The following is a 26731-nucleotide window of genomic DNA, read 5'->3' as shown; positions in this document are numbered from 1 at the left end:
AGGTCCTCTTAACCCATTAAGGATTAGATCCAGAGTGGCATTTCCTCTCGTCGGTTCTCTGACAAGCTGATCCATGAAGCAGTCCTGTATAGCCACCAGGAATCCGGTCTCCCTAGCGCATTTTGAGTTTCCAAGACTCCAGTCTATTCCGGGATAGTTGAAGTATCCCATAATGATCGTGTTACCGTTTTTGCATTCCCGTTTCATCTTGGCTTCCATTTCTTCATTGGTAGTTTCGTTTTGCCCAGGTGGACGATACTACAGGCCCATCTTTATCTCGGACCTTTTCCTTCCAAGTATTTTAACCCATAGCGATTCCAATTTGTTGGTCGTTGCTGCTGTGTCCATTCTGGTCGGGTGTATGCTTTCTTTTATGTATAGAGCTATTCCTCCTCCTTTCTGCCCTGATCTGTCGTTGCGATAGTTTGTACCCCGGCAGTGCTATGTCCCATTTGTTTTATTCATTCCACCATGTTTTGGAGACCCCAATGATGTCTAGGTTCTCAGTTTTGGCCATGACTTCTAGTTCCCCCATTTTGTTCCTTAGGCTCCTTGCATTAGTATATATGCAATTTAAGTCCTGGTAGTTTTTTGTCTTCGTTTCCTTTCTCTATGCTTCAATCTTTATTTTCTTCTCCTGTGCTACAATCCTCTTATCCTCCTCCTATGGCTCAATCCACTCCTGTGTTTTGCCATTGTTTCTTTCCAGCATTTTCCCCTCATAATATCTTCATGGGATACCTTTTTCCGAATAGTCGACAGTTGGTCGACTGTCGGCTTTCCCCTTCTTCTTAGTTTAAAGCCTGTTCTATTCCTCTCTTGACGTTGTTTGCCAGAAGTTTAGTTCCCATCGCGCTCAGGTGCAGTCCATCTCTCCTGAAGAGCTTGCTCTTGCCCCAAAACGTTGCACAAAGTGGAACCCCTCTTCCTCACACCATCTGTTCCTAAAGTACATAGGAAACTGATTTGCACAATCTCTCTCTCAATACCAGATCTCTAGAACTGCTAAAGAATAGACATTAACTATGTCAATGTCAATGTCATTAACTATGTCAATGTCAATGTCAATAATCATTGTAAACTGCATAAAACTTCATGGTCCTGCGGTATATAAACCGTTATTATTATTATCTCCTCATACATGCATTTATGGATAGTAGTTCTGTCTGCCTCTTCACATCTGCCCTCGGTACTGGTAGGATCTCTGAAAACACTATCTTCTGAGTCCTCATCTTCATCTTCAACAGGGATGAAGCAGGAAACTACAGGCCGGTGAGCCTCACTTCAGTTGTTGGAAAAATAATGGAAGTGTTGCAGAAAGAAAGGATAGTGTATTTCCTTGAATCTAATGGGTTACAGGATCCGAGGCAACATGGCTTTACAAAAGGTAAATCGTGCCAAACGAACCTGATTGAATTTTTTGATTGGGTGACCAGAGAGCTGGATCGAGGACATATGCTAGATGTAATTTACTTGGATTTCAGCAAAGCCTTTGATACAGTTCCTCATAAGAGGCTGTTGAACAAACTTGAAGGGCTGAAGTTAGGACCCAAAGTGGTGAACTGGGTCAGAAACTGGCTGTCGGACAGACGCCAGAGGGTGGTGGTTAATGGAAGTCGCTCGAAGGAAGGAAAGGTGACTAGTGGAGTCCCTCAGGGTTCGGTGCTGGGGCCAATCCTGTTCAATATGTATGTAAGTGACATTGCTGAAGGGTTAGAAGGAAAAGTGTGCCTTTTTGCAGATGATACCAAGATTTGTAACAGAGTAGACACCGAAGAGGGAGTGGAAAATATGAAAAAGGATCTGCAAAAGTTAGAGGAATGGTCTAATGCCTGGCAACTAAAATTCAATGCAAAGAAATGCAGAGTAATGCATTTGGGGATTAATAATAGGAAGGAACCGTATATGCTGGGAGGAGAGAAGCTGATATGCACGGATGGGGAGAGGGACCTTGGGATGATAGTGTCCGAAGATCTAAAGGCGAAAAAACAGTGTGACAAGGCAGTGGCTGCTGCCAGAAGGATTCTGGGCTGTATAAAGAGAGGCGTAGTCAGTAGAAGGAAGAAGGTGTTGATGCCCCTGTACAGGTCATTGGTGAGGCCCCACTTGGAGTATTGTGTTCAGTTTTGGAGACCGTATCTGGCGAAAGACGTAAGAAGACTTGAGGCGGTCCAGAGGAGGGCGACGAAAATGATAGGAGGCTTGCGCCAGAAGACGTATGAGGAGAGACTGGAAGCCCTGAATATGTATACCCTAGAGGAAAGGAGAGACAGGAGAGATATGATTCAGACGTTCAAATACTTAAAGGGTATTAACGTAGAACAAAATCTTTTCCAGAGAAAGGAAAATGGTAAAACCAGAGGACATAATTTGAGGTTGAGGGGTGGTAGATTCAGGGGCAATGTTAGGAAATTCTACTTTACGGAGAGGGTGGTGGATGCCTGGAATGCGCTCCCGAGAGAGGTGGTGGAGAGTAAAACTGTGAATGAGTTCAAAGAAGCGTGGGATGAACACAGAAGATTTAGAATCAGAAAATAATATTAAAGATTGAACTAGGCCAGTTACTGGGCAGACTTGTACGGTCTGTGTATGGCCGTTTGGAGGAGGATGGGCAGGGGAGGGCTTCAATGGCTGGGAGGGTGTAGATGGGCTGGAGTAAGTCTTAACAGAGATTTCGGCAGTTGGAACCCAAGCACAGTACCGGGTAAAGCTTTGGATTCTCGCCCAGAAATAGCTAAGAAGAAAAAAAAAATAATAATAATTTAAATTGAATCAGATTGGGCAGACTGGATGGACCATTCGGGTCTTTATCTGCCGTCATCTACTATGTTACGTTACTATGTTATGTAACTTCCTTCCCAGAATCTTGAACTGTTCTATCAGTGCACTTCTGCTGTAGTCCCTCCTGCTGACATCATTTGTCCTGATGTGGCTCATTACTGCAGTCTTTTCCGTCTCTGCTCCTTCTAGGATCTTTCCAATTTTGTCCACGATGTCCTTTGTTCTCGCTCCTGGGAGGCAGGTCACCAGTCGATCCTCTCTCCCACTTGCTATGTGGCTGTCCACTTACCTGAGGATTGATTCTCCTACTAGGATCGTGGACTTCCCCTTCTTCAGTTTTTGCTCCGGTCTCAAGTCTATGTCCTCGGAGTGCCTTGCTGCTTCTTCTATGTCTTCGGTATGCTTAGCTGCTTCTTTTTCTGGGCATCGACTAGACCATTCCTCCCCTTCCTGCGGGATTCCTCTGTGGGTATCTTCCTTGGAGTCATCTTCCACTTGTTCTCTCTTCCATGTTGGCATGTCTTCATCTTTCCTCTGATGTTCGTGTTCTTCAACCCTCCTCCTGTAGGCCTCCTCAATGAATTCCTCAAGTTCTCTGACTTCTTCCTCAATTTGTCTCCCTCTTATGAAGTCCTCCGCTGTCCTAAGTGGGTCTTCTGTGATGTAGAGTCCTTCCAGTTCATGAATCCTGTCCTTCAGTTACCTGACTTCCCTCTTCAAGCTTTTCAGCTCCTGACACCGACCGCATACATTTGATTACCTCCCCGAGGGGGAAGTAGTCATACATATGACAGTCTGTGCAGAACACTGAAAGCTCATCAAGGGATGGGATTGCTAATAGATTGGGATCGAAGAAGACGTGATGAGGTATATGGATTCAAAAGTCTATTGATAAATTCCGGCTGACCAGTGTTTCTTGTTTTAAAAATCAGTAATAGTATTTTATAGATAACTCGGGTGATGGATAGGGAGCCAATGGGCTTTTATTAAAAGTGGAGTTACATGGTTAAACCTTTTGATCTTATAGATAACTTTTATAGCAGTGTTCTAGACTATCTGTAGACATCCTAACTCTTTTTTGGTAATTCCATGGTATAAAGCATTACCGTAGTCCAGACAGGAAATAACCAATGAATGAATTAAAGTATTTAAAGCAGAATGGTCAAGAAGTTTAGCTACAGTACAAATCATTTTTAGGTGGTAGAAGCACTTTCGTACAACTGTGCCTATATGTTCGTGGAAGGTGAGATTATCATCAAAAGTTATACCTAAAAGCTTAATAATATGAATTGTCTGTATTGGTATAGATTTGAGTTTGATGGGGGAGAGAAGAGGACAACCTTTCTTAATCGGGAAGACCATTGGTTTAGTTTTATTGATGTTAAGTGACAACTTGCTGCGCGGGGAGTGGGTGTATCTTGGGTAGGTCTACAATACGTCATGGATTGCTATTTCACATAGAGGAATCCATGTCCTTACTGAAAGAGATAGATGCCTGTATTTACAGCTGGCCTGAAGTACTTCTAAGGGGCAGCTGTAAATCCTACTTCTGGACCTCCCCAATCATACCCGACATCACCTCTCCATCACCACCTCACATATAATGTCCCCTGCCTTCCAAGGCATCTGTTCCCTTCATGAAAATAAACCCCATTTAGCCACAACCACCCTAATGGCAGTCCTCACCCCACATGTGGATAACCATCCAACAAGTGATACCTGGCACCAAGGCCCAAACCCCATTCTGATGGCCTAATGTGGCAAATGCAAACCTCCCCCCAGCACACTCCTCACACCACTTCTTGGGTTTACAGAAGTCTAGAAAGACAGAAGTAATGCCCACTCACTCTCACTTTCATGATCAGGGCTTCCAAAATGGCTGCTGTGACTTAGAATAGTAACACCAAGATATTGCTACCAGAGGTCTCAGCATATTTTTTTTGTATATATAGCCTTGTATGATTGCTGTCTTCTTTCCTATTTGAAATTGGCAGTCCTTTCTATTTTTGTGTTTTATTTAGAAATATAAACCACCCAGATACTTCAGTCAGTATTGGTGATATAACAAGTTCAATAAGGATAAATATAAACATAAATATTTTGGAAGAAAAAGCAACATTGTTGGTTATATTTAGATCTGAATTGGAAAAACAAGCTATCCTTAAACTTTATTTTTTTAAATAAATCGGCTCTGTTTTGTGGTCCACAATTAAGGGCTCCTTTTACTATGCTGCGCTAATGTTTTTAGCGCGCGCTAAAGATTAGCTTGCACTAACCCCACGCTACACAAAAAATACTAACGCCAGCTCTATGTGTAGTGTGTAGCGTGCACTAAGCGCGTGCTAAAACTGCTAGCGCAGCTTAGTAAAAGGAGCCCTAAATGTTTGTCCAGACGTCTCCAAGCAAACACAATGTAGAAGACAGTTCCTGCAGCTTAAGACATGTGTCTTGGCTGTCGGAGCTTTATTTTTCCTTAAATTTCCATGTAAATGTTTGGTGACATATGAGAGTAATAAGTATATTTTTGTTGATCCATCTCAGTTGGAAATTTATCTTCAGGATAAGCAAAATGTCAAACTAATACAAAGGTTGATAAGACGTGATAATGAAAGATTTTGATTAGATGATACCTGCTTGTTGATAGTTTATTTTATTTCTATTTCTACATATGTGATCATGAGATAACATAGCCCTAATAATGTGGGCTTAATATAGTATTAATTCCTGTTTTGTAATATTTTCTTTGATATTTTTGTGAAATTGCCTGAAGTTTTTATTTGTTGTAATAAATGAACAAATCTATAAATAAAATAAATAAATAAATATTTTGGAAGCACTGGTCATCAAGACAAAGTAAATGCCAAGTGGACATAGCTTCCACCCACTAGACTTCAGGATGTCTCAGTAAGCATGGGGAGTGTGTCATGGAGAAGTGTCTATCTGCCCTCAAGTTGTTTGAGCTTCAGTGAGAAGGTTCCATGTGTTGAAATCAGATTAAAATAAATATTTATCAAGAAAAGCTCTGAGTGGAGTAGAACGGGTACAAGTGGATCGATTTTTCACTCCATCAAAAATTACAAAGACTAGGGGACACTCAATGAAGTTACAAGGAAATACTTTTAAAACCAATAGAAGGAAATATTTTTTCACTCAGAGAATAGTTAAGCTCTTGGGTGACAGAGTAAGATGTGCTGAAAGAGGCTCCTGCACTATGGGCACTTTTTCTGTTCAGCTAAAATTTTACATACCTGCCATTTGAGTGGATCTTCTTTGAAATGCCAAAACGCAGGGGAAAACAGAGGAGTGATCTTCCTGCCTCCTCTGCTTCTTTGATGACATGCCAGAAAGCCATTACCACCTTTGCTATCCCTTTTGGACCAGGTGGATCTACGATCCGAGGTGGGTTGACCTTGGATATAGACAGCGATCTTTCGCTGAGCCCAATTGGGCCTGGTGCACCTCCTCATTCTGGGACGATGTCGGGGACGTCAACTACTCAACAGGAAGTGCCGGAGTTTGCTTCTCTGTTGGACCCTGGAGGTGATCTGATCTTTATAATTGTAAACCACTTTGCATTTAAAAGTAGTATATCAAGATCAAATAAACTAGAAACTTGAAGGAGGAGATGTTCGTGGAGTGACGAGTGAGGAAAATGGAGCACAATTATCCTCGGTGCAAAATCAGACAGGATTCTCCCTCTGAGACCTCTGATTAAACTGGTGGTGGTGGATATGGAGGCGTTGTGGAGAGCTATGGAAAGCCTTCACCAGCTATGCACCCACTTTATTGCCACAACACAAAATACAGCATTATATCTTAAAACTTGTGATGAAAAAATTCAACACCAGTCTGGTAGACTAGATCAAGTAGAGAAGTTGATCTCAGACTTAAAAGTTTCCTCTAATTTTCAATTAAATGACAAAAACCTATTAATCAGGAAAATTGAAAATCTGGAAAAAGCCAATAGAAATTTGAATTTGAGATTGCTTAATTTTCCATTTTCCAGACTGCAATCTCCTAAAGAACCTTTTCAGCTTTTTCTGACATTGGTTCTAAAATATCCTGAGACTAATATGCCTCTGTTACAGAAACTGGGCCACTTTGTTAGTGGCTTTTGTCTTTATGTAAGACAAAGAAAGAAGCTGTTATTCATCTTTTCTACAGGACTGAGAATGTTGAATTCTATGGTCACAAGATTGCTATTTTTCCTGATGTTTGGAAATGGACGCGGTTCAGGCAGAAGAAATTCTTGACTTATCGTCAGTCAGTTTTAAGTTTGGAAGCTACCTTCCAACTTTGCTTTCTTTGTAAATATTGCATTAACTATCAGGCAAATAGATATACAGTATCTTTTATGATCCAGATCAATTGCAATATTTTTGGAAGGCAAGGCTGCCACAAGAGCTTTAGACACATCAATGACATCTGCTATCCAGGCTATAATTAATTAATCCAAAAGAACTCTGTATTCCTATTATATAATTCTTAATGTCAACTTGCCTTGATTGGGTATGGTTTTGCTCCTCTCCGTGTGTGGACTATGTTCATAGTATTAGTAGGTGAGAATGGGATTGTTTTTCCCTTTTCCCGTCTTCTTTCTTTTTCAATATATTCTTCAATTATGTAAATTTTATTACCTTTGTCAAAGTATTTTGTTTTTTGATGTGGAAAAAAAAAAAAGAACGGATAACGTAGCTGGTTTTAAGAAAGGTTTGGACAATTTCCTGGAGGAAAAGTCCATAGTCTGTTATTGAGTCAAACATGAAGAAAACCACTGCTTGCCCTGGATCAATAGCATGGAATTTTGCTACTCTTTGGGTTTTGGCTAAGTACTAGTGACCTGGATTGGTTATTGTGAAGATGGGCTACTGGGCTAGATGGACCATTGGTCTGACTCAGTAAGGTTATTCTTATGTTCTTCAATGGCAGATTATAGATACATGGAGTCTTCCCACAGGGGTCCTACCAACAGGTGGGGCAGCTATTGGTAGTACTGCCTTTAGGAGGTTGTTACTATGGGGGGAAGGGGTGGATAGATGCCTTGCAGCCTGCTGATACTAGGATCAGGGCCCCTTTAAATAGAGAGCAGCAATTTTAGAAAGCCTCTGCCATGTATGAGGGGAAGGGCATGGGATTTCTACATTTATTTTCTCCATGTGCAAGTTTCTAAAGTTACTACTCTCTGTGTAAATGGAGGAATTTTGATGTCTGGTCCTGCACAAGAGGCTCTTGGTTTGAAATGAATTTGTGAGTGTCTCTTTCCTTGTACTATAAAAAATGTGCCTGCATATGTGGCCTGTAAATCTAACACTTTTTAATGGCTGGATCACTGTATTCTACCCTAATTATATCCTACAATGCTGGCTTTTTTGGACTACTTTAAGGTGAGAATTACAGTAGTCCATGAGACTAAGGATCACTGGTTGAACTACTGAAGTGAAGTCATTCTTAAGGTATTTTTAATTTTATATGGATACAAAGGTAAGATGGTGAAGAAGCAAGACAGGAAGAAAATCAATGCCTTCAAAATTATGGTGCTGGAAAAGAAAACTACGTATACCATGGATTACTCGAACAATAATATAATCAGTATTAAAGAAAATCAAACCTATGCTTTACTTGGAAGCTCAAATGACAAGATTTCAACTTTAATTCTTTGGACATATTATGAAATGAGAAAGATCATTACAGAAAGACATCATGCTTGGCAAATTTGAAGGACCATGCGAAAGAGAAAGACCAGCAATGAAATGGATTGATACAATAATAGCTATGGATGCCTATCTCTCAGCAATTAGTTGACAGACTGAAGGCCTAACATAGCTCAGGATAACTGTCCATAGGATTGCCAGGAAGCAATACCAACTCTATATAAAAATAATAGAGCCATTCTTCTTAGTCAGATGGGATGTAGATTCCGGAAGAGTGTCAACTGCCAAAACAAGATCTCTATTAGGTTACTAATCTAATAATGCATTGTCAACTCAGGATATAGTATAAAATCAAACAGCCCATTCAGTACCAAAGCTGGAAGCTAGAGCACAACACATTTCAGTATTTACTTTACACAGCATTTTAGATTTATTCTAGTTAAAATATAGCCTATTCAAGGTTAGCCAGATCTATACTTAAAGACAGCAATGCAACATTACCACTGATTCTTCTATATGCTGAGCAGCTAAATCACTGCATATCAGTGTCATTTGCACAGAAAATATATATTTGGCCTAGGCTGGTAATCAAATCAGCCAGCAGTATCCTCTCAAAATTTTCCCCTATTCTTTTCCCCTCAAAATGAAAGTTGATCATTGTCTGACTTAGCCACTGATATTACATGCCCTCAGTCAATCGATCAGGAGTGCATGATCTTAATGTCCAAAAACAAGGAATACTGCAGTCATCCCCCCTATCCAGAATTCTATGTAAGGGATTGAAGCCAGCCTGATGTAGATGAAAGCCATTGTTCTTCAATCACTAATTAAACTGGGAAACCTCAGCTCTTTCATTTAGCATACTAAAAAAAAAAAAAAAAAGATAGTTTAGAAATCAGGCCCAGATACACTAAAGTCAGCAATCATCACTAAACCAGTTTTGACTGTTTTAGCGATGATTGCATTTGCCAACCCAATGCTCACCATGTGTTTTTCCTCTCGATCGCCCATTTTCTGATCTAGCCATGCAAATTAGCTAAAACCCCATTCAAACTAGTAAAGTGATTTATGCACTAACATTGATTGGTTATGTACAACCTCCCCAACCCCCCCAAAAAAAACCCCAGCAGTTTTAGCGATCCCAAAAAGCGACTAATCAAGACCAGTCGCTTGCCTGTCACTGATAGTTCAACCCTTTTTTTTTTAATGGGCAAAGATGCTGTGTGCATGTTACACACACACAATATCTGTCTCATAAAAAAAGAAGAAAAAAGCCCCCCCCCCGATGGCCCCCTACAACCAGGCACCTGAATCCCCCCCCCCCCCCCACAGCAGCAAAAATGTCAGGATGGATGCCCACTCCCTCCTGCCATGCCAACCCTACCCCCTGCATGAGAAAATGTAAGGAGCGATGCCCACTCCTTCCTACCAATAGAGCCCCCCCGGTGCCAGGCAGCTCACTACTAAATCATCCCCTACCCTACCCTCTTCCCCCCTTTCCACACACACAAAAAAGCAGGAGAGATGCCCACTCCCTCCTGCTACCGGATGCTCCCCTGAACTCCCACCATTCCCTGAACCCACCCAGTATCTTTTTCACAAGTTGGGAGCAGGAGAGGTGCGTTTCCACCTGCTCCAAGGCCCACCAGTTCAAAATGGTGGGCCTTCCCCTCCCCACTGCATCATGGAGAGGGGCCTAAGGCCATGATTGGCTCAGATGCCTAAGGCCCTATCCCCTACCCAGGACACAGAGGTAGGAGCCTAAGGCCATGATTGGCTTAATCAGGGCCCTAGGCCCCTTCCAGTGCATCACATTGTACACCAGGAAGGGGAAGACCCAGCATTTTGGACTAGCCAGCCTTGGAGCAGGTGGGAACGCATCCCTCCTACTCCCAACTTGTGAAAAAGGTATTGGATGGGTTTGGGGGGGTTGGTTCAGGGGAGTATCCAGTGGCAGGAGGAAGTGGGCATCCCTCCTGCCTTATTTTTTTTGTGGGGAGGGAAGAGTAAGGGATGGTTCTGGGGGTGCCTATCATGGGGGGGGCTTCATTGGCAGGAGGGAGTGGGCATCCCTCCTGCCAATTTTTCTCACTTGAGGGGGTCAGTAAGGCAGGAGGGAATGGACATCCCTTTTTTTTCTCAAACAAGGGGGTTGGGGTTCAGAAGGCAGGAGGGACTGGGCATCCATCCTGCTGATTTTTGCTGGCATGGGGGGGTCAGCAAGGCAGAAGGGAGTAGGCATCCTTCTTATCGATTTTAACTGGCGCGGAGGGAATCAGTCCCCGGTGCTGGTTTGTTGGGGAGGGCTTTTATTTTTAATGGGGCAAATATTGTGCATATGTAACACACACACAGCATCTGTGCCCAAAAAAAGGTTTCCTGCCCCAAACAGCTGAGTGGCAGCAGGCTGCTTTTGGGCTTTCCTTGCCAGCTCTGTGCATGTGTGAGTCTTACAGCGATCAATCAGATGGGAGAGACGGTGATTATGATGAACCTCTGTGTGAATCATTTGCATGCAAAACTTTTAGTGCATCAATAGCTCTTTTAGAATCAGCCAAAAATCAGATTTGAGCAGACCCACGCAGTCTTATTGATCCTATTTAGTGCATATGGAGGATGACTTGATACTAGACCACACTGGTACAGAAGTCAGTGAATTATTCAAGAGATTTATTTAAGGTATAATTGGCTGACCTTGTGTTTTGGTATGTACGTATAATTATAATAAGTTCTATTAAACTGTATTAATGAATATTATTCAAGTTCATGAAGGAAAGAAAAGTCCATAAAAATTATCAGCTTTAGGATGGCAATTGTTCATCCCTGTAAAGGAGCTAAAGGACTGGATTTTTTTTTTTTTAATCTGCTGGGTACTTGCGTCCCTGACTAGTTTTTATACTTTATGGTCCTTGGTCTGACTTAGAATGCTTTTTCTTTTTATGTTCTTATATTCCACATCTTATTTCTGTTTTTAAACTATATTTGTGCAATATAAGTTTATTTGATCAGATCCCTCCCTGTAAACCAATCTTATTTGATTTAAAGGGCTCCTTTTACGAAGGTGCGCTAGGGTTTTTAGCGCAAGCACAAAATTACCGTGCGCTATAGCACATGGTAGCCGAAAATCTACCACCTCCTAAAAAGGAAGCGGTAGTGGCTAGCACGCTATTGCGCGCATTAAGGCCCTAGCGCACCTTTGTAAAAGGAGCCCAAAGTGCTATACTATCCTTTCATTCACTAGTGCTTCCATAATTTTGCTTGCTTTATATTTGTTGCATCTTGCGATGCAGCTCTTACATTCAGCTTCCTTCAGTCCCTTAGAATCTATCCTGTTTTCAATAAGTTAAACAGAGCTACTTGGAGTCTGCAATATACAGTACAATACCGCATAATACAATAGGCATGAAAATATTTTACGTACATTTATACTGCTTATGCCATGTACAGCCCTGAATAAATATTAGTATAACCTTTTGTTGGAAATTGTCAGAGGAAGCATTGGCACAGCTTGAACCAAGGCAGTGTTGAGAATACAAAGCCAGCGCCCTAACCAAGCCACCTAGTGAGATGAATTCAAATGGGGTTGAGGAGAGTAAAGTGCCAAAGAGGAAGTCTTGTGGTCAATCCCCTAACAATCCATATTGACAGATGGCCAGTAAAAAACAACAAGCTACTGAGTATTGGGGAGTGTTAAATGACCAAGGTAAAGGTTATTTGACTTATTAGAATATTAGTCTCATATTTGCAATAGCTCTGTAGCCAACCCCTGGGCTCAGCTAAGCTCTTCAGGTAAGTGGAACCACTCAAAGTCAGGGTATGTCTCTTCTGTCTTCACACTACACACACACTCTCTCTCCGTATTCGAGTCTTTCAGCATCAGTAGGGTTAACAGACGTCCGGATTTTCCTGGACATGTCTTCTTTTAGAGGACATGTCCGGGCATCCGGACGACTTTTCAAAACCCAGCACTTTGTCCGGGTTTTGAAAAGCTGGTGACATCGGGGCCGGGGCTGGAGTGCATCTGCTCATGCGCAGGTGTGATGTGATTACGTCACACACATGCATATGACAACATAGTAAGGGTCACTGAATCTGAAGGTAAATTCCACCCAACCAGTCCTTGTAGTACAGGGAGGGCCAGAGAAAGTGGGACTCACCTATAGCCACTCCCTAATCTTCTCAGGTGGGTCTCTCTGCTATGGGAATTCTTTTTTATATTTGCTGGGGAGGAAGCTTAATTTATGCAGCTTCCACTGGCTGGAAACTATCATTATGGTGAAAATAAAATAGGTCACTATAGAAAAATGGCATTCCTGTGACCTATGTCTTTAAAATACCTTAACTGATAGGGTATTGTATGCCTCCGGTATTAATTCAATGGCTACTGACATGGGGCCGATATTCAGCGCTATTTAGATGGCCGGAATGGCTCCCGGCCATCTAAATAGCAAATGGCCTGCTATCTGTGGACCGCTGAATAGCCTGAAAAGTGGATAGTGGATAGTCCAGTGACTCGCTGTGCCACACAACATAGGCGGTCACTGCCAATATTCAGTATCTCGCTGGCTAAGTTCAGCAGCCAAAGACAACCACCTAAAAGGGTGGCACATCTTTGACCATTGAGACTTAGTCAGCTAGGCACTGAATACTAGCAGCGCCGGCTATGTCTTGGTCAGCCAAAAATAGACTGGGAATTCAATTCCAGTGGCTGGATATGGCATCGGCACTGAATTTCCAGTAACACTGTGGACCGCAGGAGATCGCCGTCGAACTTCCAAAGGCAGAATATGAGCCTGAATGTATTTTTTGTGTTGCAGAACTACCTGGCAGCTGTAGAATGTGGAAATGTGCATATACTCGAGCACCCATAGCACCCACAGAGCTGGCACCTGTGATATCCATACAAATGCAAATCAGTGCCAATTACCACCAAATTATTGGCACTATTTACTTTGTTAGCCAATTTAGTTGGGTGCATACCTTGGATCACCCCCCCATATATAGAATTCAAGTGTTAGTGTATAGCTACAGTACACTTGGGAAGAGTATGGACAGGATATGCATATATCTCCCACTTAAAGCATGCAACTTACAGAATACTGTATGTTATATGTGTTGCATGCTGCACTTAGTGCATTAGTCCTACAACTAGATCTAAGCAGTGCCTTTGACTCAGTCGATCACGACATTCTAATTGACTGTCTAGAGTCAATTGGACTTTCTGGTAAAGTGTTAAATTGGTTCCAGGGTTTCTTGAGCAAACGATCTTACCAAGTCTACAGTGATAATAAACAATCCTGCAGATGGACAAACACTTGCGGTGTTCCGCAGGGTTCCCCTCTATCCCCTACCCTGTTTAACATTTACCTTGCCCCATTAGGGAATCTATTGCAAAGCTTAAAAGTCAAATTCTATATCTACGCAGATGACATCACCATAGTTCTCCCCCACACAAACCTAACTTCAGAGACAAAGAATCACCTGGCATTTGTCCTAAAACAAATCGAATTATAGATGACTGAATTCAAACTGAAACTCAACTCAGATAAAACCAAATTTTTTCTCGCAAGCCCTAATGATAAAATCAAAGATTCAAAAATTTCCTTGAATGGACAGGACTTCCCTATTGTCGATTCCATAAAAATTCTGGGAGTGACTCTCGACCGACACCTTACTTTAGACACTCACACGGATTTATTGACTAGAAAATGCTTCTCGACATTATGGAAACTAAGAACCATCAGAAAATACTTTGATGCAGCATCATTCCGTTTACTGGTGCAATCTTCTATTCTAAGCATGCTGGACTATTGCAACATCATCTACTTGGGAACTTTCAAGAAAACCCTTCAAAGACTTCGAATTATTCAAAATTTGGCAGTACGCCTGATTTTCGGTTTAAAAAAATGGGAACGCATAAGTCCCTATTATCAAAAACTCCATTGGCTGCCCCTGTCTCTGCTTCAAATCAATCTTTGGTTTGGCCCCTATGTACCTGGTTTCCCACTTTAATCTGGGTTATACTACCAAGCCCACACGCAGAATCCACACATTTACCCACCCAACAATAAAGGCCTGCTGTTACAAAAGATTCTTGGACAGAACTCTAGCTTTCCAGGCAGGCAAACTGAACAATTGGCTGGGAAACATTATCACCCACTCCTCATCCTATTTTAGTTTTAGAAAATTAGTAAAAACGAAACTGTTCAACCGATTTGTTACCTAAGACTTTTGTCCATTCATTACCCCTCTCCTATTCCGTTCATCATCTCTCCTATTCTGTATACTGATATTCATTGCTTCTACATTGTAACCTTGTCGCCGATTGTCCAGCTTTTCTTATTGTATTTGCATTCTTTGTACTTGTATTCATCGATTCTACATTGTAACTATGTTGCTGATTGTCCAGCTCTTCTTACTGTAAACCGCCTAGAACTTCCATGGCTTTGGCAGTATATAAGAATTAAAATTATTATTATTATTAGGCAGGCATACTGCTAGTATTCTATTATAGAATCTGGTTGCCCAGACACCATTGTAGAGTAGGAGCTTCCCAATCAGCATCAGGACACCTAAAATGAGGTGTTCACTGAGTACTGCAGAAAGCAATGCTGATGGCTTAGTAGACTGTGCTGTTCACACTAGATCAATACTGAACCAATGACTCAGCACTAATGACAGCATGATCTTGCTGAGGTGCTACCCTTCCTGCCACCTGCATAGATGTTAAATATCTTATGACAATTATCTTTCATGTCAATACCACTGATCTCAGCATCCTGACCAAAATCTAACACATGCATTACAATCTGGTCTGCTATAACTCTGTCTGCAGAAAGAATTATTTTAGGATTAGAAAAATCTCTTAACAATGTCACACTGCATAGTCCTTGCTAATTTAAAGGAGAAAATACCAAAGCATTCTTCACAAATCATGTTCATTTAAAGCCCGATTTGCATACAACATCTAGATGGGAAATGGAATGTCAAAGTCAGTCCCCCCCCCCTTTCTTACAAAACCATGCAAGAGGTTTTTAGTGACAGGCGGCATGCTGAATGCTCTGTGCTGCTCCGACACTCATAGGAACTCTATGACCATCGGAGCACCGCAGACCATTTAGCACACCGGCTGGTGCTAAAAATCTCTTGTGTGGTTTTATAAAAGGGGGAAGGATTGTCCACATTTCTGGTGTATTTTACAAAAGGCTTTTCTGAATGTGAAGCCTTATAAATAAAATATATACATAAATGAACAAGTAACAACCATTTACTATGAAGCACATTTTTAAAGCAAGGGCAGCATTGCTTGGGAGTTTTTCCTGTCTAAGTGTCAGTTCAGAAACCTAAATATGTAAATGTCACCACATATGTGCCTTGGTGGAGCAGAGAAATGGCCTAGTGTAGGGGTTCGCAACCCAGTCCTTGAGGCACACTCAGTCAGGTTTTCATGATATCCACAATGAATATTCATGAGATAGATTTGCATGTAAATTTATCTCATGCATATTCATTGATGAATTCTGAAAACTTGACTGGTTGGGTGTGTTCAAGGACTAGGTTGAAATCAGTGGTGTAATAAGGGGGGGAGCAGTCACCCCCAGGTGCTGTTTGGGTGAGGGCCACTGCTTACATTGGCTCTCCCTCTGATGTCACTTCCAGGTCCCACGTCTAGGAAATTACATCAAAGGGAGAGCCGATGTAGGCAAGTTGGTGATGCTGCTCGCACATGGAAGGCATGGTCATACACTGTATTAAAATGTATAGTAATGAGCTTGTTTAATTATTCCATGCAATGCAGAAGTTATTCTGGGCAGTGCAGAGAGCTTTTGTCATTGGGATAATATACAGGATGGATTAGGGTAGATATCTTTCTTAATACCCCCAATGTTTTTCCTTTTCAAAATGAACTGTGCAAGAAAGAAAATGATCTCTTCACTAAATTAGAATCATTTACACCTGTAGGTTTCCAAAATGGCAGATATACATATCTGTGTGTTGACACTTAAATGAAAATTGCTCGAGTACCTGAATAAACTCATGTAAACCATTCTGAGCTCTCCTGGGAGAACGGTATTGAAAATTGAATGAATGAATGAATAAATAAACACATAAGTTCTGAATTACCTGTTTATTCAAGTATAATGTTGCCTGCATTGATGTTTTCCATATTGACAGTTATAAAATGGTTGTTCCTATCGTAACTGACACATAAACATGTATTTCTGTATGTATTTTAGAAAAAGCTCAATAATGGCAGATCCTTTTCTAAAATACTACAGGAACTCAACATGTCCCGACCTGGACATATCCATTCTAATTTCTGCATTCTATCTAAAATTTGCCTTAAGGAATTCTCAAAAGCTGGTCCAAAATTAGACACAAATTCAATGAAGACAGTTCCATGCGGTATTGCTGTTATAGAATACTAGCGTAAATCTGCAGTTAACATATGTAACCACAGGCACATCATTGCAAGTATTCTAGTACACGCATGCATCAATTATAGGCATGCCCCTGACCTGACCATGCCCCTACACAGTCCATGCCCTCTTTGCTGTTGCATACTGTGGATTTGGGGAACTCAACTTATAGAATAAAAACAAAGGTTATTTCCAAGTTTAAAATTGTCAATGTGTGCCAGTTAGTGTCAGTTAATACTAGTAAAGGCTAATTATTGCAAGTTAACATCAATCATTACATTACATTAGTGATTTCTATTCCACCATTACCTTGCGGTTCAAGGCGGATTACATCCAAACTAAAACAAAAATTACATTGCAATGAGAGCAAAAAGTCAGATATCTACAAATAATAACAAATTATTACTTATAATGACTGGGGTTGCCATTTAACAAATTACATATAATTGGAAAAATTGGAATAGATTAAATTATAATTTTTGGTGGAACTCTTTATGTCATATTTATAAAATGGAGAGACTTATTGCAATACAACAGGGTTGTTTCAGGAAATTTCAAGATATTTGGGAGCCATTAACAAAGTATTATAATGATTAGAAAAATCTTGTTTCCCTTAAATTTACAAGTTCAATTATGGGGTGGGAGGGAGGGTATTTTTGTTGTTACATGCTGTATAAGTATTGATTATATGATAGATAAGGGTGGGGGGGGAGATAAGAGAATATTATATGTATCATTATTGATTATTAAGTGATATATTTATGGTTATTTGTATGGATATTTTATCACACTTATTATAAGTTTAAAAATGAATAAAGATTTATTTTAAAAAAAGGTAATATATGTTGGGTAAAGAGTTACCAAAGGGAAGTGGAGGTTTTTAGGAGATAAGAATAGGGTGAAATTATGGGTTTTAGATAACATTTGGTAGATAAGAGAGTATTAGAGAGATCTAAGGGTAAATAGAGTGTTAGATATTGGGTTGGGATTGGTTGTGCTGGATAGATTTTATGTGCTTTTTGAAGAGTATGGTTTTAATATCTCTCCTGAAGGCTTTGTAGTCTGTAGTCGAAGATAACAGAGTGGTGATTTGTCTGTCCAGTTTAGCTGCTTTGGAGGCTATTAGGTTATCATAAAGTTTTTTTCGTTTGACATCTTTGGATGATGGGTGAGTGAATAGTGAGTGGGATTTTCTGTGTCTGGTTGAGGAGGATTGATTTAGTCGGTTATTCCAGTAGGTTGGGCTTTCTCCGTTGAGAGCCTTGTAAAGTAAGCAGTAGAATTTGAAGTGCACTCTCGCTTCTATTGGAAGCCAGTGCGAGTCATGGTATGCCTCTGTGATATGGTCATATTTTTTTAGGAAATAGACAAGTCTCAGGGCTGTATTCTGTATAGTCTGCAATTGCTTCATCATGGTCGCAGGACAAGGTAGGTATAGTATGTTGCAGTAGTCTATCATCCCAAGGATAAGAGATTGTACCAATAGTAGAAATTGCTTCTTTTCGAAGAATGTTCGGATTTTTCTTAGATTTCTCATGAACGATGCCTTTATTATTTGTTAATTTGGGGTTGTATGGTGCAGCAATTTTAGTGTAGGTTGTATTGGGTATGAGATCGAGTTTATTACAAGATTAGTTAATGTTGGAGTTTTGTTGTTTTCTAGTAGGATGAAATTTGTTTTGTCAGGGTTAAGTTTTAATTTGTGCTCTGTCATCCAAATTGCAACTCAATCGAGAGTTTTATGTATTGTGCTTGTCATGACGGGTTCTTGTTGGTTGAAGGGTAGGAGAATAGTGATGTCATCTGCGTACCTGTATGAAATTATGCCATGATTATCTAGGTAGTAGCTGAAGGAGGCTATGTATATATTGAATAATGTAGGTGATAGGGGTGATACTTGGGGAACTCCGCAGGGGTTGGACCATGGTTCTGATTTTTCTTGCATTGTTTTAACTCTGTAAATTCTTGATTGTAGGAATCCTTTGAACCATGCAAGTACTTTGCCTAAGATTCCTATTGAATCGAGAGTTTGTAGAAGCATGTCATGGTCTACCAAGTCGAAGGCTGCAGAAAGGTCTAGTTGTATCAGCAGGATTTTCTTGCCTGTACAGAGGTGTTGTCTTGCAGTGTCCATTATGTTCCTAGTAGTGTCTCCGTGCTGTATTTGGCTCTGAATCCCGATTATGTGGGGTGGAGTATGTTGTGATTCTTTAGGTATGAGGCTAAATTTTTTGCTATGAGACCTTCCATCAGTTTGATGTACAATGGGATTGAGGCAATGGGTCAATGGTCTTTTGCTCCTTTAGGGTCCTTTAATATCAGAGTTATTATGATTTCACTGAGTTCTTGTGGGAAATAACCCTCTAGTAGTGATGAGTATATCCATTGTAGAAGTAGGGAGTGGAATAATATGCATCTGTTAATGATCATATTAAGTTACACATGCAAATGATCCTGTTCTTTAACTTATGCACAACTATGTTTAAGCCTGCTATCCGACCAATTTGAAATCCTGCCTTCACTCTGCCCCAAACCGGCCCCTTACTTTATTGATAGTAGTTGGCAATTTGGGTGGATTTTCAGTCTGATATTACGAGGGGGTCCTGAAAAGTTCTCAGTCCAACCAACTTCCTAAATTCTGAGCGTTATTTTGCCATTGTAACTGAAAAAGGTGATATTTTATTTTGCAAAGTGCTAATTTGCAGAATCATAACCCTGTTTTGACATTGTTTTAAATCATTAATTAAACCATGCAAAGTGTGGAATTTTCAAGTGTGGAACTCCAAGCCGTCATGAAGTTCCTATTCCTGAAGATGAAAACTCCAAAGGAGATCCATGAATGTATGATGCAAACATTGAGTGACAAATGTCCATCATACTCTGCAGTGAAAAAGTAGTGTGCACACTTTCACCATTGAGATTTCAAGACCAAAGATGCAGCAAAGTCTGGGAGGCCTCAGTGTTAGCTCCTGAAATTGTTGACCATGTCCATGATCTGATTTTGGCAGATTGGCAAATATCAGCTAAAACAATTGCTGAGATACTACAGATGTCCAGAAAATGTACTGAGTGTATAATCTACGAGCAGCTGGGTAAGCAGAAGCTGTTAGCCAAGTGGGTGCCTGAAAATATGAATGCTGATGAGAAACAACATTGAGTGGATATTTCCAAGTTGATTCTGCAGCATTTTCAGCAAGCTGGTGCCAATTTTTCGGAACAACTAGTTACTATTGATGAAACATGGTTAAACCACTATGATTCTGAGACAAAACAACAGTTCATGCAATGACGACATTCAGGTTCTCCAAGGACAAGGGAATTCTAGAGCCAAAAGTCAGCAGGAAAGATTTTTATTTTATTTATTTATTTAGATTTTTATCCCGTCCTCCCAATAGCTCAGAACGGTTTACAAATGAACACACACAGTGCGGAGTAACTAGACATATAAGTGGTACAACAGGTTTAGTGATTGGATTTATAGTTTTTGAAGAGAATTAAATACAGGGAGATTAAGCAGAGAGAGAGAAGGGGGAAATACAGTAGTTTAATTAAGGAAAGTTATAAGCGTATAGGTGCAATTTGTTAGTGGGTAGAGTAAGGGAGGGTCATACTGGAATTTCGGGAAGGAGATAGGAGAGTGGAGGGTGGGGCCTAAGGGGGGAGAGACAGAGGAGATCTTTAATTGAAGAGGAGGGTCTTTACCGATTTACGGAATGTTAATAATGAGTTCTGTTGTCTAAGTTGGGGGGGAAGTTGGTTCCAGAGGTGTGGAATGAAGTGGCTGTAGGATCGTTTGTGGGCAGTTTCTGTGAGCAGGGATCTTCCGGGGGGGACGCATAGGCGTATCTCTGACTTTGAGCGGAGGGTGCGAGTGGGGTTGTAGATGGGAAGTTTGGATTTTATGTAGGAGGGGGTGGTGGAGTAGATTCTCTTGTGGGCAATTGTCAGGGCTTTGAAAGTACTGCGTTGGCTAATTGGGAGCCAGTGTTCAGCATGGAGTGCCGGGGAGATGGAATCGCGGTAGTTGAGGTTGTGTAGGAGGTGGATGGCTGCATTTTGGACCCGTTGGAGGCGTTTGATATTATTTTTGGTTAGTCCGTTAAATAGCGAGTTACAATAATCCATTCTGGAGAGGACATATGCGTATAGGAGTTGGGCGAGGTCTGGTGTGGAGATGTAGGGTTTGATCCTTTTCAGTTGGCGAAGGTAGTAGAAGGAGGTGGAGACTACTTGGGATATGTGGTTGGATAAGGATAGGTGTCCGTCTAGGGTTACTCCCAGGCTGCGAACTTGATCTGCTGCCGTTAGTCGAGTGGAATCCCATGTTAGTGTAGGTCATAGGTATTTGGTGTTTTTGTTTCTGATCCATAGGAGTTCGGTTTTGGAGGCGTTAAGTTGAAGCTTGTTGTTTGACATCCAAGTTTTCATGTCAGTGTTTTGGGATCAGGAAGATGTTGTAATGGCTATCTTACAAAGGGCCAAACAGTTAATGGAGAATACTACTGTAACTTGCTGTGCCGATTAAAGGAGGCACTGAAAGAAAAAAGGTGAGGGAAGCTGCAGTAAGAGGTTCTTTTTTTGTAAGACAACACACCTGCTCACAAGGCTGGCAAAACAATGGATGTTTTGACACAGCTGGGGTTTCAGTGCATAGACCATCCACCCTACTCACCAGATCTTGCTCCATCTGACTATTTTCTGTTTCCAAACCTTAAAAAGAGTTTGAAAGGACAACATTTTTGAGTGATTCGGAGGCGATTGCAGCAGCGAAGCAGAATTTCAGTGACCAGACATCAGAGTATTTTTTGGAAGGGTTACATAATGTGCCAAGTGTGTTGAACTTAGGAGTAAATATGTGGAATAAATTGTAAGTTTCATGGCTCCACATCATTCCCTTCTTGATTGGGCTGAAAAAATTTCAGCACTTCCTCGTAATCATACAGGAGTAAAAAAATAAGCAACTTATACGAGGGCCGTTCAAAAAGTATCAGACCTTTATTCATAAAAAATACTCATACTCAGATACATCAATCTTATACTAATCTCCTTCAAAGTAGTCTGCCCCTTGGGCTGTCACACACTCCTTCCAATGGTTTTGCCACTGTCAGAAGCAGCGCTAGAATGCCTCTTTTGAGATTGCTCGCAACTGGTCCATCGCATTCTGCATGATGTCTTTACTTGATTGAAATCTAACTCCTTTCAGGATTATTTTCAGCTTGGGGAAAAGCCAGAAGTCACACGGAACCATGTTAGGAGAGTAGGGAGCCTGAGGAATCACAGGTGTGTTGTGTTTGGCCAGGAGACTCCGTATCAAATGTGAAGAATGGGCAGGTGCGTTATTGTGATGGAGCTCCAAATTACCCGCTGCCGTTTGCATCTCACAGTATTACGAAGGCGACACAGAACCTCTTGGTAGTACCCCTTGGTGATGGCTGTGCCGTGTGGTGCGTACTCATGATGTACCATGTCACTGGAGTCAAAGAAGACAGTCGGCATGACTTTGACATTGCTGCGGACTTGCCTTGCTTTTTTGGCCTCGGGGATGTTGAATGCTTCCATTGTGATGGCATCAACTTGGTTTCTGGGTCACACCCATAAATCCAGGATTCATCACCAGTGATCACTGTGCTGAGGAAGTTGGGATCACTGTTCACAGTCTCCAGCACGTCCTGTTCGATCTCCAAACGGAGTTTCTTCTGCTCTATCATTAGCAGCTTTGGCACAAACTTCGCTGAAATTCTCCTGAAGCCCAAATCCTCAGTCGAAATGGAATGAATGGATCCAAAGCTGATGCTCCCATCGTCTGCAAGTTCTCTGATCGTGATTCGACAATCCTGCATCACCAGGGTCCTCACTTAGTCAATGACAATCTCATTTCTGGATGTTGAAGGCCTACCAGAACATGCTTCACTCTCCACTGATGTACAGCCATCTCTGAATCGGTTGTACCACTCCTTTATCTGTGTGGTGCCCATTGCTTTGTCCCCGAAGGCTTGTGAATCTTGAAGATCGTTTCCACTTGGAAATTGCCAAGCTGTACACAAAATTTAATGCAGTAGCATTGTTCAACTTTTTCTATCATTTTGTCAAAAATAAAAATCCGACAGCGTTCACTTACACTTCCTCACTCATCAGCGGTCTGCCAGCGACTGACAGCTTCTGTAGGTGGTAAAAAAATTCAAGCATGTACATTAGGGTCGCCTACATATGTGCACCAAACCACGCCTCCCTAGCTTTATTTGTTTATGTAAGAAAAATTAAGGTCTGATACTTTTTGACATTCATTGGATGCTGGTGAACACATACCTAGCTCATATAAAAAAACAAATATTGTATAGTTATTAAATAATTGTTTCTCTGCCCTGCATTCGTGATAAAATGTTAGCTCTGATATGGTCAGCTGTAAGGAGATTGTGGCTTACTGGCCCACCCTATTGCTTTCAGAATTATAATGCTGCTGTTTCACTCAAGGCAACTCATTTAGTCTAGGAAACAAGTCCATAATGCTATATGACAATTCCTGCCTTCTTATCTGTCAGCACAGCTCTCCCAGCTCTAATCCAACTTTTTTAGTGCAGAAAGATAAGAAATGCATTCAGGCAGAGTACATCTCAGCAGTGGTAGAATGATTGTCGTCATGCCTTCATTCGGCACTACTGACGAACTCCACAATAGGCATGTGCATTTCTCTTGTGCTTCATTTCATGTCAGCATATGCTATTTTATTTTGCATGCACTAAAAACAAAGTAGCATACAATAAAATATGGAGCATATTAACCTGCAGTAAAACAAAACAAAGCTCAACTAAGATATGCAAAGCAGCTAGGGGGTAATTCTGTAACATTGTGCCACAAAGCAAGAATCCAGAGGTCACCTATGTGATGTTTATTCTATAAAACAAAGTAGCTGCTTACTTTCCTTTATAGAATATAGGGATATGCAGGCAAAAAAATTTCATCTTGTTTGCAGGGCTTTTTTTTCCCTATTATATTTTGATAAGTTTTTGGTTCAGGACAATTTTGTTAATTAAGAGGTAGTTGCAGTGGCTGCCAAAAACACCTCAAAATCCTGCTCATGGCAAACCATCCAGACTCTCCTTCCATTCATAACTTGAGCTCCCAATTACAACCCCAAACTCAAACAGCAGCATCTGATACACTTTGACCCCCTCCGATCCCCCATGGTGTCAGCATTAGGCAACATATTCCCACACTCCCACTGAAGAGGCAGCTGATACCCCCTGGCACTTACCAGTGGTATAGTGTTGGAGCAAGTGACACCTTCCTCTGCTCACAGCCCCACTGCAATGAAATAAAGTAGAAAGGCCATAGCTACATTGAGCAGGCCTAGCAAAATGCCCAGGGCCATACAATGGTAGGGAATATCTACAATTGCACCCTCCCTTCCTTTCCTCTTCTGCCCTCTTCCTGGTCTTCCAAATGCTGAGGCAGCTTAAGGCACATACACAGCACTGAAAGCTAAACTAAACTAAACTAAACTAAACCTTAGGTTTGTATACCGCGCCATCTCCGCAAGCGCAGAGCTCGGCACGGTTTACAGAGTTAAGAGGAAAGGAACTACAATAAGCTGCCTATTTCTCTCTCACACACTCTCTGGCTGGTGAAGCTTTACTTTTGCCATGTACCGTCCACAGGAAGTTCCATCAGAGAAGTGAGATGTGATGAGGAAAGGCAGACCACTTTCAGTGATGTGTCTGCTAAGGTCTGCCTCAGCGTTGGATGAATGTCAGGGGATCTGTAGAGATGCCAAATTTGGGTGTGGGGAGAAGGGGAGGGAAAAAGAAAAGAGAAAGAAAAAAATCTGCAACAAAGTACAGGGAGAGATGCAGGACCTGGGGGGTTGGGTAAAAGGAGGGAAAACAGATGGAGCATAAAAAGAGAGAGACCTGGACTGTTATTTCTGCATTCAGACTTACACTATCCAGATAGCAACTATTGCTACTAAACATAGAAACATAGAAACATAGAAATAGACGGCAGATAAGGGCCACGGCCCATCTAGTCTGCCCACCCTAATGACCCTCCCCTATCTTTCTCTGTGAATAGATCCCACGTGTCTATCCCATTTGGCCTTAAAATCGGGCACGCTGCTGGCCTCAATCACCTGTAGTGGAAGACTGTTCCAGCGATCAACCACTCTTTCAGTGAAAAAGAACTTCCTGGTGTCTCCTCGCAGTTTCCCTCCCCTGAGTTTCCACGGATGCCCTCTTGTTGTCGTGGGACCCTTGAAAAAGAAGATATCTTCCTCCGCCTCGATGCGGCCCGTAAGATACTTGAACGTCTCGATCATGTCTCCCCTCTCTCTGCAATTTGTCAAGCCGTTCTTCATATGGAAGATCCTTGAGTCCCGAGACCATCCGGGTGGCCATTCTCTGCACCGACTCCAGTCTCAGCACATCCTTGCGATAATGTGGCCTCCAAAATTGCACACAGTATTCCAGGTGGGGCCTCACCATGGATCTATACAATGGCATAATGACTTCCTCCTTAAGGCTGACGAAACCCCTTCGTATGCAACCCATTATTTGTCTTGCCTTGGATGAAGCCTGCTCCACTTGATTGGCAGACTTCATGTCCTCACTGACGATTACCCCCAAGTCTCGTTCTGCTACCGTTTTTGCTAGGATCTCGCCATTAAGGGTATAAGACTTGCATGGATTTTGGCTGCCCAGGTGCATAATTTTGCATTTTTTGGCATTGAAGTTGAGTTGCCATGTCTTAGACCAGCGCTCCAGCAGGAGTAGGTCGTGCATCATGTTGTCGGGCATTGAATCTTCGTCTGTTGTGCATTTGCCCACTACACTACTACTTATATAATTTTTGGCCCTACCTTCAACATGCCTCGAACCCCACCCCACTTTAACTGCATAACTTTGCCATATATTGAAATATAAGAGGTTTTCTACCCAGTCCTCTTAGGGTACCTCCATCCAGTCAGGTTTTCAGGATTTAAACAATGAATATGCATGAGAGAGATTTGTATACCAAGGACACAGTGCATGAAAATCTATCTCATGCATTCATTGTGTATATCCTAAAAGCCAAACTGACTTGATGTTCCTCAAGAATATAAGAACCACTGACATATGATCGAAAGGCTTCTATTCAGAGGGGTAAGAATTTGTGCAACTTCTTAACATACATAGAAAAGTCTTTCTGAATGTTGACCTACTAATAATTTAAGGATTCTATAAAGTTTGCAAGAGACTCTGGCATCTTCTTCTGAAGATTCTGCAATGGTTGTCTCTGAATGGAATAATTTGAGAAGGGTCACTATTCCTTAGTTTCAAGTTTAATTATAAGTTTGATTAAGGGGTCCTTTTACTAAGGCGCGCTAGTCTTTTTAGCGCACGCTAAACACTAACACATGCTAACCCGTCCATTATATCCTATGGATGCATTAGCACACGTTAGCATTTAGTGTACGCTAATTTTTAGTGCGTGCTAAATCGGCTACCACACCTTAGTAAAAGGACTACTAAATCGTAGTTTCATACTTCATAGGGATGTACAGCATAAAAAATAGGGAAAACGGACTGCATTTATTACAATAAGATGTGGACCAAACAGACAAGTACAAAAGGGAAAAAAGGATGGAACTATAAATTAAATTAAAGGAAAGAGAGACAAAAAAAGTAAAAAAAATAAAAAAGGGAAGGGGTAACTTTATCCATTAAAACTAAGCGAAGCTAGCCTTGTGAAAGATTCAAGTTTCAATGCATCTTTACAGAGCCAATATTTTAGTGCTCCCTTGAATATGTGAAGGATCCTTTCTTCCATAATACAAGCCAGCAACGAGTTCCATATTTGTGGAGCTGTGACCAAGAAAATAGTATCCCGTCATGTATAAATGATTCT

The 26731-nt window shown here is 41.3% G+C and overlaps 1 protein-coding gene across 3 annotated transcripts in view; it reads right to left on the bottom strand.

Moving 5' to 3' along the window:
• LOC117354005 (cAMP-specific 3',5'-cyclic phosphodiesterase 4D) overlaps positions 1-26731 on the bottom strand; it is a 1294824-nt gene that overhangs the window by 1026467 nt on the left and 241626 nt on the right. The window lies entirely within an intron of this gene.

This window comes from Geotrypetes seraphini, chromosome 1, assembly GCF_902459505.1.
Source record: "Geotrypetes seraphini chromosome 1, aGeoSer1.1, whole genome shotgun sequence".
Lineage (NCBI taxonomy): Eukaryota > Metazoa > Chordata > Amphibia > Gymnophiona > Dermophiidae > Geotrypetes > Geotrypetes seraphini.
This window is presented reverse-complemented; position numbering and strand designations above follow the sequence as displayed.